Source organism: Equus caballus, chromosome 14 (genome assembly GCF_041296265.1).
Source record: "Equus caballus isolate H_3958 breed thoroughbred chromosome 14, TB-T2T, whole genome shotgun sequence".
Taxonomy (NCBI): domain Eukaryota; kingdom Metazoa; phylum Chordata; class Mammalia; order Perissodactyla; family Equidae; genus Equus; species Equus caballus.
The window spans coordinates 29397696-29412480 of record NC_091697.1 but is presented as its reverse complement, the minus strand read 5'-3'; the positions used below and the strand labels follow the sequence as shown (position 1 = coordinate 29412480).

General features: G+C 36.4%; 1 protein-coding gene across 11 annotated transcripts in view; it reads left to right on the top strand.

The window, feature by feature from the left end:
* The window catches only part of TENM2 (teneurin transmembrane protein 2), a 3416041-nt gene that overhangs the window by 2314632 nt on the left and 1086624 nt on the right, over positions 1 to 14785 (top strand). The window lies entirely within an intron of this gene.

The window sequence follows — 14785 nt, the reverse complement described above, 5'->3', positions numbered from 1 at the left end:
GCTAAGTATGAAGAGATTCAGTTATCTACGCACTTTTGGAAAGATGGTTGGAAGTTATTTGTTATGTCTTCTAATTCAACACATATCTCTGGTTCTTTATAACAATTCTTTTTTGATAGATCAGTTTAGTCCTTTTCTTTGAATGTCTGCCCTATGTAGTTGGTTATGACCTCATATAACAAAATAGATATTTGAGAGCTAGAGAGATTTTAGAGATTATCTTGTTCACCGGACTTTACAGGTGGAATGCTTAGAGCAGCAATAAATGATTTGTCCAAGGCCTTACAGTGGGCCAGTGACACCACGGGCTCTGGAACTGTACATTTCTGACTTCCAATTTATTGATCTCCAAAATAAATCTCACTTGTTCTATGGCTAAATTGCTTCTAAAGTGTACCGGTTATTATCAAAATAATTGAAATTGCCTGTTCATTTGTTTGAGCTTAAAAGTGAAGGTCCTTGACTGTCAAATGTCAAGTTGAGTTCAACAATCATTTCCTAAGCATCTATTGTGTGAGGCCCTGTGCTGGGTACTGGAAATACCAAAATGATTGAAAAGGTAGCTTTTGATTTCAAAGTCTAGTGAGGTAGACAGATTCAGGTGAAAAATAAAATTGCAATGTAGTGTAAAGTCTAAATGCTAGAAACCTCATGCAGCTCGTGCATGCATCCAAAGAGGGGACTGATTACCTCTGGGAACGATCAAAAACTGTTTCAAGCAAAAGGTAAATCTTGTCTGTGTGAGATGTTAAAGAGAAAATAAGTGTTTTCCTCGCCAAAAAAGGGGCACTCAAGGTGGGAAAAAAAAGAGAAAAACCCTTAGCATGCAAATATCCAGAGATGTGAAAAATTACAGCGTGCTCAGAATGCTCAGTTGTGCAGGATATACGAGAACAATGGGGCGTGTGGCGGGAGATGGGGCTGAAGAGGGAGGTGGCAGCCAAATTCTACACAGTCTGGCTAAGGAAATTGGCAGTGGGAAGCCATTGAAGGGTTTATGCAGATGTAAAGCCTGATCTGATTTGTGTTTTAGAAATGCTGCTCTAAGCACAGTGCAGAAGACTGGTTAAATAAAAGAGGCAGGAGTGAGACTGAAAACAGAGGACCTAGACTATCTTGTTGCCTACCTTGTTGGCAACAGTGGCAAGGGCCTGAATTATCACAGGGTGAGTTGGTTTATTAGGGAGGATTTGGCAGACTGAGGGACTATTTAGGAGGGAAAAAAGACTGTCATGGAGATTGAAGTGTCAAGGATGACTTCCAGGGTTTTGGCTTCTATGCATAGAATGCAAATGAAAAGTGAATTTTCAGTGGAGAAGAGGAGTTAGAAAACAATGAGCTCAGTTTTAAATGGGATGAGTTTAAGGTTACAGCGTGCATCTGTGAGGTCACTGTGACTAACATGCAATGGGACCTGCAGCTTTGGTGTTCAGATGAGAAATATGGGTTGGTGATATAGGTAAAAATCATCAGTGTATACAACGTCGCTTAAGCTCATGAGAGATTGTAAGCATCTAGAGAGTGCATAGAGAGGGAAAAGAAAAGAAGGACACATATGGAACAGAGTGCCACCAACATTTCTGAGACATTTAAAGGAACAGCTGCTGGTGTGGAAGCCTGCTAAGGAATACAGGACCAACAGGCTGATAGTTTAGAAGACAAGGGCATAATGTTTCAACAAGCGGTCATTATAGCCTGGAGCCTCAGATCCTGTAACATGAGCGCTGAAAAGCATCCGTTTGACTTGTCCATTAGTGGAACATTGGTGACTTCAGCAGAGGCAATTCCTGGCGTGGTGGGACAGAGAGATATTCCAGAGGCAAGAAAGAAGATAGGCAAAACCAAGTGTAGACAACTCTTCCAGCACAAAGAGGCAACATTCAGAAAAAGTTCAGGGGTCAAGGAATGAGGGGTGGGGAGCAGACTTTAGCAGTTTTAGAGACTGATGAGGAAGAAGACACTAGAATGGGAGAGATTGGACCTAGACGTGAGGGGGCAAATTAAAGGAGAATGTCCCTGGTTGACATGTGATCAACAGCACAGATGGCAAGCTGCCATTGACAAGGAAGAGGGAAAGTACACACTTTCAGACTGCACAGGAGGATAGTACAGATATAGACTTGTTTGATGGAGAACTCTCCAAAACTGCATTATTATGAATATAAATCCTGACTTACTGGCTGTGTGACCTTGGGCAAGTTTTATTATCTTTCTGTTCTTCAGTTTTCTCATCTGTAAAATTGTGACATTAATTATCTAAATCTTATTGAGTTACATGAATTAAATGAGATAATGCCTATAGAATTCTCAGTTTAGTACCTAGCACATTTTAAGTGCTTGGAAATTGTGGCTATCATTAAGCCTGGCTGAAGAACTCTTTCATTCCTACCTGCCCCCTGATTTTTTGATTCCCGTCTGCAGGTGTAGCTTCTCTCCATTCCCTTCTCCTTCCTCCAACTTGTAGCTGTACCTTGGCACTTTCCTCAGCCAATCCCATCGTGACTATTTACAGTTGAACAGTAAATTATTATCAGTGGCATCGTGTTCTTCTTTGCCTACGTTTCTACGCAGTTCAAAGGGAAAGCACAACTGGTCTCTCAATACCAAGCTGTCACTTTTTATCCAGTTCATTCATTCAACTAGTTTGCATTAAGTAGCTCTCAACCAGGCAGAGGATCTTACGGCGCTGAGACAGACCTGCCCATCCATGGGGAGTTTACAGAATGCTGTATCAGGAGGCAAATCAATGGGTTATTTGCCCGCACACTGAGCTCTGGACATAGGGAGTCCATTCTGCACTTTCTGAGACTGATGGTTGCTTGGTTCTTCATTTGTGCCTGAGGAAATTTAGCGATGGAAGGGGGATGAGTGGGGAGAGGAAAACGTACTCATCTTCTCTGATCAGCTTCTCCCAGAGCAAAAGATTAATTGTCTTCAACATGATGCTCAACTACATTTCTTAGTCTGAGTCTCAAAATTTGTCAAAGTTCCTTAAACATGCCAATACAGCCACTTACAGTCTTGCTTGTGAACATACAGAGAAAGAAGGTAACAAATAAAGAACTGACTGGAAAAAAAGGCAAAGTTGTCATTTTCCAAATCACAGTCACATGGAGAATAACCCCGTATGGACCCCTGTCACCTCTCCCCATGCCCATCCTCACACACACAAACACTCACAGAGGTGTACTGTGATTTTTTTCCCCAAATATTTCATTTATTTCCATGGTGAAAAAGAATCTTGTGATTTATTAGTTCATTTAAAACCCATTAAAGATCTACTTGCTTTGATTAAATGGCACCATTTTAAAGGTTAATCAGTGTCATTTTTTATATTTAAAACTTAAAGGTACAGTGCTTCTTACTTACTTAAAATTACCACCAAAAGTGGAATGAGAGCAGTCATTGAAATTCATGCTTTCTTAAAATGTGGAATAAATACAGTGTGAATCATTTCTTGGTCAGATCTTATGGGTCAGTACACTACTAATAGTATACATTTTTCTCACTCCTAGCAACTGCAAGGTCAGTATGAGTGTTCCCGTTTAGAGGTTTCTCCATGAATCTCTATACTAAGCAGGCTAAAGAATGCCCCCTTTCTGCCCTTTGATTGCCAACAAACTGTATCAGTAGACCTCTTGCCACCAAAGTGGAAAACTTTGCACTAGACTAATGGGGAAATGCTTTATTTTTCTTTAGATACGCTTTACTACAACTTACTTTGTTCTCTTTTTTACTTTCTTCATTTTATATTACATTTAATATCTAACTATTTTTCTTGTAAGTAATATTGAAACATCACAGATAAGACTAAAAGTTGTCTTTGACCTTCATCCCCCATTTAGGTCCCCTTTCAGCTTCTCTACTCAGCTTTGTGTACATGCAATCATTTGTTTTTAAAATAAAAGCATCATACTGTAGATTTTCATCTGTACCTCACATTCTTCAACCTCCAATATGTCCTACAAATGGCTTATTTTGCTTTCTTAATTTATAATGTGAGGCTTACAAAGAAATGTTCAAATTAGTTTTGGAACTACTGTTGAAAAGAATAAGCCCTTCATATATAAATCAATTATGAGCAGGTATTAGAAGGTAAATCCCGCAACTATTTAAGTGAGCTTCTTGGTTTTATTAAGTGATAAGAGAGAGGCTAGTTTATATTTTCTCTTGAGATCTTGACAATCTCCTATCCCGAGATTCTCTTTTGAAGAGGACCTTTCCTCATTTGCCTATATAGAGTGTGATTTCCTTTCTGGTGACTCTTAGCATAGTAAGTCTTTACTTGTGAGAACTAATTGTGTGGATGGTGACGTTCGTTATGTGATTGCCTGATTTTTGCTTTTCAATGAATTACTGCATCAGGGAACAAGCCTTCTTTTTTTAATATGATGCACACATACTAGTGTTAGATAACTTATCTGTGCTTCATCACTGAGAGAGAAAGAAGAAAGACCCTATAGCAAAAACCTGTACACAGCTTGCTCTTTTTGTGTAAAACATATTGAAGAAGCAATACCACTCTGACAGTGCTATGCTCAGTGGCTTTGCCACAGATAGAAGAATTCAATAAGAAATTTAAAAAAAAATCTAGATGAATTTAATCTGTATTCATGAATAATTATTTGGCTATGATTCCCTTGTTTACCAAGTAATTATGGTTTTAAAATCTGTTTGGGTTAGCATTTAGCATTTCTCCATCCAAGGGAATCATAACATTGATGGAATATCTATCAGCCTGTTCTTATGAGCTAAAGTAATTAAAAAAATTCTTTATTATTCTCTGTATGATAGTAACCTATAATAAATTTGGAATGAGTTGTTCAAATATTGACTATCAAAGCAGTGTCCTTCTGCTTCTCTAAATAAAAGAGCAAAAAAAGAATTTGAAGGGTTTTATAAGGTTTTAATGAAACTCATGATTTTAGAATCACCATACATCAGGAAAGAAACATGTAAGAGGTTTAGTCACACCACACATACACACAACCAACCATAAAATTGTATACAGTGTGATACCAATATTAATGAGACCCACAGAAATGAACTTAGGATCTGAACTGCATAGGAATGAAACTTGAGGGATGTTATAGTGTAAGTTATGATTTAGTACTGTTTTCTTTTGATTAAGGTAAATCAGGAAAATCCACCCTTTTAAAAATATGCCACATCTCATTACTGTATGTAAACGAGCAACTATTATAAAATTATTGCTACTAAAGAAAAATGCCTATTTGTGTTACTTTTTTTCTGGAGTTACTTTCTAAATTAGATATAATACTATAATAAATTTTTGAAAAATCTTTCCAGGAAAATGAGGGCATTAGACCAGAAGATGTCTGAGGTCTTAGAGATACAATTGTATAATAATTCTAAGATAGATAGCTATTATTCCAATAAAGATGCTTTGATTTGTTTTCCTTTAAAAATGTTATTTGCAGTATTTAAAATTTCCACGTGAGGATAGTAGAGAAAAGACAGGGGTGCTCAGCAGGTACTAGGAGAACAGTGTACTTTTTTAAAGAACAACAATGTTGAAACTACGTAATTACACAGTAACTGTTGACCTTGTAATTACACTGTAAGTACCTGTAGTGACAAGATAAATGCATGGTTATTTCAGTCTTTTAAGCTATAGGGCTATCATGCGACCCTAACAAAGTAAGCTACATAGTAATTTATTTGTAGAGTAAATAGTGCTTACCCACAAGTGATACCCACACATGTACCGTGCTTGCTACAGAGATCCATAGAAACATGGAGAATCAGTGCCCTCTAGGCACTTTTTTTAAAATGACACACAAACCACATGCATGTATACCACTAGGATTATTTCAGTTATTTGTGGAGCATTTGGGGGTCTTCATCATTGCCTTTTGTCTTAAAATTTCCTGGTCTCTCCATAAATAGAGTTATACGTGAGCTATTTTTAATAATACTTATTTTTTGTTACAATGGCATGTAACCGTATGGTTTGTTAACTGGGAGTCCTCTTGTCTTTACAGGTTTCCTTCAGTTTAAACAAAGCCACTTTTGCAAGAAATGTGCATGCATCCAACTATATTTATATTAACAAGTTTTAAGTGATTATCTTTATATGAGTTTACAGGAGAAAGGAAATAGTAGTTATGAAGTATTTTCTAAAACATGTGTTTGTAATGTCAACAATAATGGTAGCTACTAACATTTATTGAATGCTTATTAAGCCCTAAGACCCTATGATAATTACCCCTAATTTTACCATGTCTGCTCAAGATTGGATTTCAGCATACTAAATGTTTTAGTGACAATTTGATTTTAACTAAGAAGATAGATGACTTATTTTTCAGTCATTTATTCATTCAAAATAGTTTTCACTCTCTCCGTTGTGCCAGACACTGTGGTAGGTAGTCTTTAAAGAGTATTAGTCTTTATAATGCGAGAGAAAATTGGACAACTTTCTTCAATCTCTTGTGTAAAAATAACAGTAAGTATAAGATGTAAAGAAAATAAATGAAAGTTACCTAGTCATGAGGACAAAGGAGACGTTGTGATGGAAGAGGCAAGTGTTCCAGGCTGAGCGGGGCAGCATGTGCAAATACTCAGAGACAAGGGCGAAATGACATGGGAGATTTGAAGCCTCCATGGGTGGGACTTGGAGTGGGAGGTGAGAGCCTGTGGAGAGAAGACTCCAGAAGACAAGGACCCTATCTTGAACACCTTATGGTAGGGAGTTTGGATTTCATCTGTGGTCAGTGAAGAATCATTGAATTGAAACAGGAGAATGAGAAGTGATGTTGTGGACAATGGAAGAGAGTGAGACAATACTGCCACTAGGGAGACACATTATTGAGATCAGTGCAGGAATTCGGTAAAGAGGGGATGCTGCTCAGAATTCAACACTTAGACCATCAGAGGCTCCCTCCCATATTCTGTCTGCATAGGCCTTCATTCTGGAGTGTTTACTGTCACTGCCCATAGTGATATTATATCTTTGTCCAGGTCCAGTGAAAACACAAGATGGATAGATCAATAGCACTGGAATAACCAGTCTGGAATTATTAATTGGCCAAGGTTTAGCAAAGATGCTTCTAATTGGACCCTGAACTTAAAGTATCATACACCACTGTTTGTTTATAAGTTCTGTAGGTGGAAGTTTGTCAGCCTGAAGGTGGTTTCAGCTCATGAGACATACTTCAATCTTCCCTTGTCGGAAACACTGAATCATTCAATAAATAAGCCACTGGCACTTTTTCCCCTGTGGCCTCTCTGTTGTTCCATTTCCTCTAACCAATGCACAGTTTTCACATGGTATATTTGTTCCTTTTTTGACAAGGGTTTGTGAGTGAACCTCTCTGGGAGAGATTATATATGTGAACCACTCCGAAGGGCTTATGGAAAGCTAAATTGGGACTGTTTTTCTTAGCACATCAGTGTATGATCAGGAGAAAAGAAAAAAAAGAGGAAAAAGGCAAACTTTTGTTTGGATTCAAATGTCATCTTTGCCTGTGCCACATTTATTTTTGTTTCTTCTCTGACAAGGAATGTTAACTTTCCAGGAAAACTCAACTTCTCTAAGAGAACAGCCAACATAAACAATTTTTTTAAGGTGTGATTTTCCTTGAGGCTGTGATTTTATCATTTGGAGCGAATGGTGGGTTGGGGAAAAAAAAAAACTCAGAGTATACATTTCCTTTACTAGGACATCAGCTTGAATCATGTTTTGGACATTGTGGCTATCGTTTTCCAGTCCTTTGCCTCTCGGGAGACCCTGATGTGAAACAAAATGGAAAACTCTATTCACTTTCTCTTTGGGCAGATCTCCAGGGGACCTGGGGAAGGTGCGAGAAATTTCTGCTTGCTCACAATATATTTTAGAAAGACGTTGTCCCTGAACATATTTGCATTGGCAGGGTTTTATATTGGGGTACAGTGGATTTTCTGAAATGAAAGCAGCTTTTTCCTTTCCTAACATGGAAAGATTTCTCTATTCAGGTAGGATGTGATGTTCTCAAAACAATTTTTTTTTAAATTCGAAGTAATCAACTATACCCTACAAGTTGCTGAATTCCCTGACTTTTGCCCATGTCCCTTCCATACTGCAGATCAAAGATAATATATATAATTTTTTATTTTTTCAATTCATTTAAAGCTTATAGATTTCCCTGCTCCTTCTCTGTATTAAGAGAAATCTATATTCTCTTTGAAGCATTTTCTTTGTGCTTTTGAATCTGAATGGATATCTTCTGCTTATAATATTTATATATTTTATAATTTGTAGCATAAACAATTGACAGGTAAAGCCATTTGTGTCCTCTGTATATGATGACAGGAGATAAAGCTCATTTATTGATGGTGTTTTGCATTTTAACCCCATCTTACTATTTATTTTATAGACATAAACTATATCAATGATGGTTATTTAGAAAATAGGTAGAGTAGGCAGGATGCGAAATACCTCAAGAACATAATTACACTAACATTTATGATTATGTGAAAACTTGAATTCTACCCAATATTTCAGCTTTACTTATTCCCTGAACTTTTACTATTAATGATATTCAGGCTGCAAAAAAAGGTTGAAATGCCAACATCATATTGGAAGACAAATTTACATTTCATTCCCAACACCGTAATTTAATAAAAGTTTTATGGTGTTATGGGTACTTAATTATGCTCGAAGCAGGGCTGGAATTTAACATGATTCCACATACAGAGAGGATTTGGCGGTGGTTTATTTTTAAAAGGTCCTTTGAAAGAGCATTGTAGTATATGATACACCAAATATGCTGCTTTGAAAAGACACTTTGGAAAACGATGAATTACTTAAATTGTATTTCATTTCTGTTACAGAGAACAAACTTTCATAATTCACTTAAAGTGATTTAATATACTAGGTTACTGGATTATACGGCTTTAAAATATTCATTCCTCTCAGGATTGCAGCTATGTTGACGTTACTGTGATATAGATTGTGTGTGTAGAGTTTATACTGTAAGCCGAGACATGAGTTTTCTGACTTTTTTCCCTGAGTAAACTTGATTTAGTTCTTCCGGGGCCCCTTGGAGAAAGTTTTTATCACCCCCTTCCCTCTTCTCATTTCTAATCAAAAGTCCTGTCGATCTGATCTTTTTAAAGCTCACTGAGAATCACGTTATCCTCTTCTGCTTAGCATGGTTCAAAGTCTTCTTCCCCAGTGTTGACTAAATCTAGTCCACACTGCCATTTACCGTTTTCCAGTGTAGCTTCTACATACTTTCATTTCCATACCTCACATCCCAGCCAAACTCCAGTCGTCAGAACAGAGGACTTTGTTCAATCCCTTTGCTTCATGCTCTTCCCTCTGATGGCGCTTTCCGTCTCCTCCCATTTCCACCTGGTAAAGTTTTTCATCTTTCAAGACTTGGCCCGTATGCTACCTCTTTCTCAGACAGAAGCTTTTTCTCCAGCATTGGCTTCCTTTACCATATTCTTTATTTTTCTTTACATTTAGACTTAAGAAAGAATTTTTTTCTTACACACATGGCATCTCTCTAATAACTCCCAAGATCCTTGTCAGAAGACTCCACATCTCACTCACCCCCTGAAGCGCTTGTACAGTGTCCTCTACATAGTAGGCACTTCATCAACATTGGCGGAAGGAATAGATTCACTTTTGGGCAGGCGTTTGTATGTGTTGAAAGTGACTGATTGAGTGGCCACACCCCTTTTCCTCGAAATAATTTTTACTTAATGTCTCAATTTAAAGCACTGTAACCTCAAAAATATCAGCTGTAAACTACTCATGTCTATCCATGAACTCTTCTACCGTTAGGAATTCCTAATTGGTTGGAAGTATCAATTTTTCCATCCTTTTTACACTGCAGAATATTTATTTTTTATGTTAACCACTTTATCGTCTTGTAGGGTTGCATAACTCATCATAGATATTCCTAGGCACAGCTGTTTGTTTTGAGAGTCATGTTGTTTTTTTTAATTAATGAACTTTATTTTTTAGAGTAGATTTAGGTTTAGAACAAAATTGAGTGAAAAGTACAGAGTTCCTGTAAAGCCCCTGTCCCTAAACAGGCAGTCTCCCTCACTATCAATTTCCCATGCCAGACTGGTGCATTTGTTACAATCCATGAACTTACAATCATATACAGATCACTACCACCCAAAGTCCATAATTTACATTAAGGTTCACTCTTGGTATTGGACATTCTGTGGGTTTTGACAAATGTATAGTGACATGTATCCACCATTACAGTACCATACAGAATAGTTTCACTGCCCTAAAAATCCCCTGTGCATTACCAGTTCATCCCTTCCTCCCCGCTAACCTATGGCAATCAATAATCTTTTTACTGTTTCCATTATTTTGCCTTTTCTAAAATGTTATACAGCTGGAATAATACAGTGTGAAGCCTTTTCAGATTGGCTTCTGTCACTTAGTAACATGCATTTAAGATTCCTCCATGTCTTTTGATGGCTTGGTAGCTCATTTATTTTTCAGGCTAAATAATATTCCATTGTCTGGATGTACCACAGTTTGTTTAACCACTCTCCTACTGAAAGACATCTTCCTTACTTTCAAGTTTTGGCAATTGTGTAAAGCTGATGTAAACATTCATGTGCAGATTTTTGTGTGGACATAAGTTTTCAATTCATTGGGGTCAATACCAAGGAGTGTGAATGTCGGATCATATGGTGAGTGTATGTTTACTATTGTAAGAAACATAAACTGTTTTCCAAAGTTGCATACCATTTTGCATTCATACCAGCCATGAATTAGAGTTCCTGTTGCTATACATCCTTACCAGCATTTGATATTGTCAATCTTTTGGATTTTGGCCATTTTAATAGGTGTGTACTGGTATCTTGTTTTAATTTGCATTTCCCTAATGACATATGATGTTGAAAACCTTTACATATGCTTGCTGTCATCTGTGCATGTTCTTTGGTGAGGTGTGTCTTCAGGTCTTTTGCCAATTTTTTAAAATCAGGTTGTTCGTTTTCTTATTGTTGAGTTGTGAGAGTTCTTTGTATATTTTGGATAACAGTCTTTTGTCACATGTGTCTTTTGCAAATAATTTCTCCCAGTCTGTGACTTGTCTTTTCATCCTCTTTACGTTGTCTTTCATAGAGTGGAAGCATAATGAAGTCCAGTTTATCTGTTATTTCTTTCATGGATTTTGCTTTAGTGTTATATCTAAAAAAGTCATCCTCATACCCAAGGTCATCTAGATATACTCTGCATTATCTTCTAGGAGTTTTATAATTTTGTGTTTTACTTTTAGGTCTATGATCATTTTGAGTTAATTTTTGTGAAGGGTGTAATGCCTGTGTCTAGATTCAATTTGTGCATGTCATGTCCAGTTGTTTCAGCACAATTTGTTGAAGAGACTGTTTTTACCCCATTGTATTGCCTTTGCTCCTTTGTTAAAGATCAATTGAATGTATTTATGTGAGCCTGTTTCTGGGCTTTCTATTCTGTTCTATTAATCCATTTGTCTATTCTTTCAGCAATACCACACTATCTTGATTACTGTAGCTTAATAATAAGATTTTGATTGGGATTGCACTGACTCTATAAAGCGAGTTGGGAAGAACTGACATCTTAACAATGTTAAGTCTTTCTATCCATGAGTATGGAATATCTCCCCATTCATTTAGCTCTTCTTTGATATCTTATATCAGAGCTTTGTAGTTTTTCTCATATAAATCTTGTACATATTTTATTAGATACGTATGTAAGTATTTTATTTTGGAGTGGTGCTAATGTAAATGGTATTGTGTTTATAATTTCAAATTTCACTTGTTAATGCTGCTATATAGGAAAATGATTGACTTTTGTATATTAACCTTGCATCCTGCAACCTTACTATAACTGCTTATTAGATCCAGGAGGAGTTTTTTTTGTTGATTATTTTGGATTTTCTATGTAGGTGATCATATCACTTACAAACAAAGAGAGTTTTATTTTTTCCTTTACAACTTTATAATTTTTAATTCCTATTTTCTCTCATTGCTTTATATAAGACTTCTAGTGTGATGTTGAAAAGCAATGGTGAAAAGGGACATCCTTGCTTTTTCATAATCCTAGTGGGAATGTTTCAAGTTTCCCACCGTTAAATGTATGATTGTAGTTGTAGGGGTTTTTTTGTAGATATTCATGATCAAGTTGAAGAAATTCTCCTCTATTCCTAGTTTGCTGAGAGCTTTTATCATGAATGGGTGTTAGATTTTGTCAAATGTTTTTTTCTGCATTTATTCATATAACAATCATGTGATTGATTTTGATTATTGAACCTGCCTTAAATAACTAAGATAACCCCTATTTCATTGTGGTGTATAGTTATTTTATACATTGTGGATTTAATTTGCCAATATTTTGTTGACAATTTTGCATCTATGTTCATGGGCAATATTGGTCTGTAGTTTTCTTTTCTTGTAATGTCTTCATCTGGTTTGGTATTAGGGTAATGCCAGTCTCAGAGAATGAGTTAGAAAGTATTTCCTCTGCTTAGATCTTTTGGAAGAGATTGTAGAGAATTAGTATAATTTCTTCCTCAAAACTTACATAAAGATCACTGTATCTATACATACAAAAGCATACATAATGAGATAACATCTTTGCTATTATTATTTTGAACAGTTATTTGTTATATCAATTAAGAATAAGAAAAATAAAAGTTTCCACTTTATTTACATTTATTCATTCTCCAATGCTTTTCTTCTTATGTAGATCCAAGTTTATAAATGATATTGTTTTCCTTCTCTCTGAAGAACTTCTTTTAACACTTCTTGCAAGACATGTCTACTGGCAACAAATTCCCTCAATTTTCGCTTGTCTGAAAAAGTCTTTATTTCTCCTTCACTTTTGAAGGCTTCTGCAGGGTACAGAATTCTAGGTTGGTGATTTTTTTCTCTGAGAACGTTAAGTATTTCACTCCACTCTCTTCATGCTGGCATGGTTCCTGAAGAGAAGTTGGATGTAATTCATATTTTTCTCCTCTCTAGGTAAAGTGTTTTTTCCCCCTCTAGCTTCTTTCAAGATTTTTTTTTAATCTTTGATTTTCTGAAGTTTGAACATAATATGTCTAAGCGTAATTTATTGGGCATTTGTCCTACTTGGTGTTCTCTGAATTTCCTGGATCTGTGGCTTGGTGTCTGATATGAAATTGGGGAAATTCTCAACCATTGTTGCTTCAGATATTGCTTCTGTTTCTTTCTCTCTTTCTTCTTCTTTTGTTATTCCTATTACACGTATGTTATACCTTTTGTAGTTGTCCCATAGTTCTTGCATATTCTGTTCTTTTTCTCCCCCCAGCCTTCTTTTCTCTTTGCTTTTCAGTTTTGGAAGGTTCCTTTTTCATATCTTCAAGTTTAGACATTCTTTCCTTGATTGTGTCCAGTCTACCAATGAGCCTATCAATGGCATTCTTCATTTATGTTAGTGTTCTTGATTTCTAACATTTATTTTTGTTTCATTCTTAGAATTTCCATTTCTCTACTTAAAATTATCCGACTATTCCTTCATGCTATCTGTTTTCCATTAAAATCATTAGCATATTAATCAGAGTTTTTTAAAAAATTCATTGTCTAATAAATCTAACATTTCTACTATATCTGACTCTGGTTCTGATGCTTATTCAGTCTCTTCAAACTACGTATTTTGACTTTTAGTATGCTTTCTTACTTTTTTGTGGAAGGCAGACATCATGTACTAGATGAAAGGAACTGTGGTAAATAGGTCTTTAGTAATGTAGTGGTAAGGTGTGTGTGTGTGGAAGTGTTCCATAGAACTATGATTAGGGCTCAGGAAACTTGGACTATGAACTTCACCAATACTTCTCAGTTTTTCCATTCTGAGGTGAGACAGGATGGCTGGAGGGAGCTGGAGCTATGTATTTCCCTTCCCTCACATGGAAGCCTGAGAGATCTGAAGTTGGCTATTTCTCTTCCTTCACGTGGAAGGCTAGAGGGAACTGGAATTGGGTATTTTCCTTTCCACAGATAGGTTAGGCTCTGATAAATCTCTGGCAGGTTAAGCTCTGGTAAAATAGTTTCTCTTGAGGTCAGGCCTTGTTAAGAAATACAGAATGCCCTGGCATATTTCAAAATGCTTCCTTTTACTCTCCCTTGCCAAAAGCACAAGGGAATTTTTCTCCAATATTCACTGTGAGAACCTGATAAAGTTCCTGGAGGTAAAACTTACAACAGTGTGGAGGACTGCCTATGATTGGATGCCCCTGGAGTTTTTAACTCTCAGACTTGTCCACATTGAGCCTCCAGCAACTTGCCAATTACAGTTCTGACTTTTTTACCCTGGTAATGTTTTCCATGGCAGTTTCTGCTCTGGCAAGTTGTGATTCTCTCTGCCTGTCTGTCTCTCCAATTTTTGAAGGCAGTTGTTTGCCCTTTGACCTAATTTTTCTGAGTATCTAAAAAGAGTTGTTTATATTTCAGTTTGTTCAGCTTTTTACTTGTTGTTAGAACAAAGCGGCGACTTCTAAACTCCTTACATGCCAGACAGGAAACTGAAAGTTGAGGGTCAGTTTTTAATTTTTGTTGAGTCTATCACTGTTTGAATCCCTTCCTCCATCTGTGCTCTTAAAATGACAACAACATTTTGTTTGGAGTATTTTATTTTCAGAGTTTCACAAGACTTACCAGCCTTTACAAGAATTTTTGATCATAGGTCAATAAAAAATAATCACAATAAATAAAGATAATAAATAGAAGAATTTAGTTGACAATAATCATTTGAGCTCCCTATTTGAGTCATGTGGATGGTTTCTTTTAGAAAAATTTGGAGAACCAT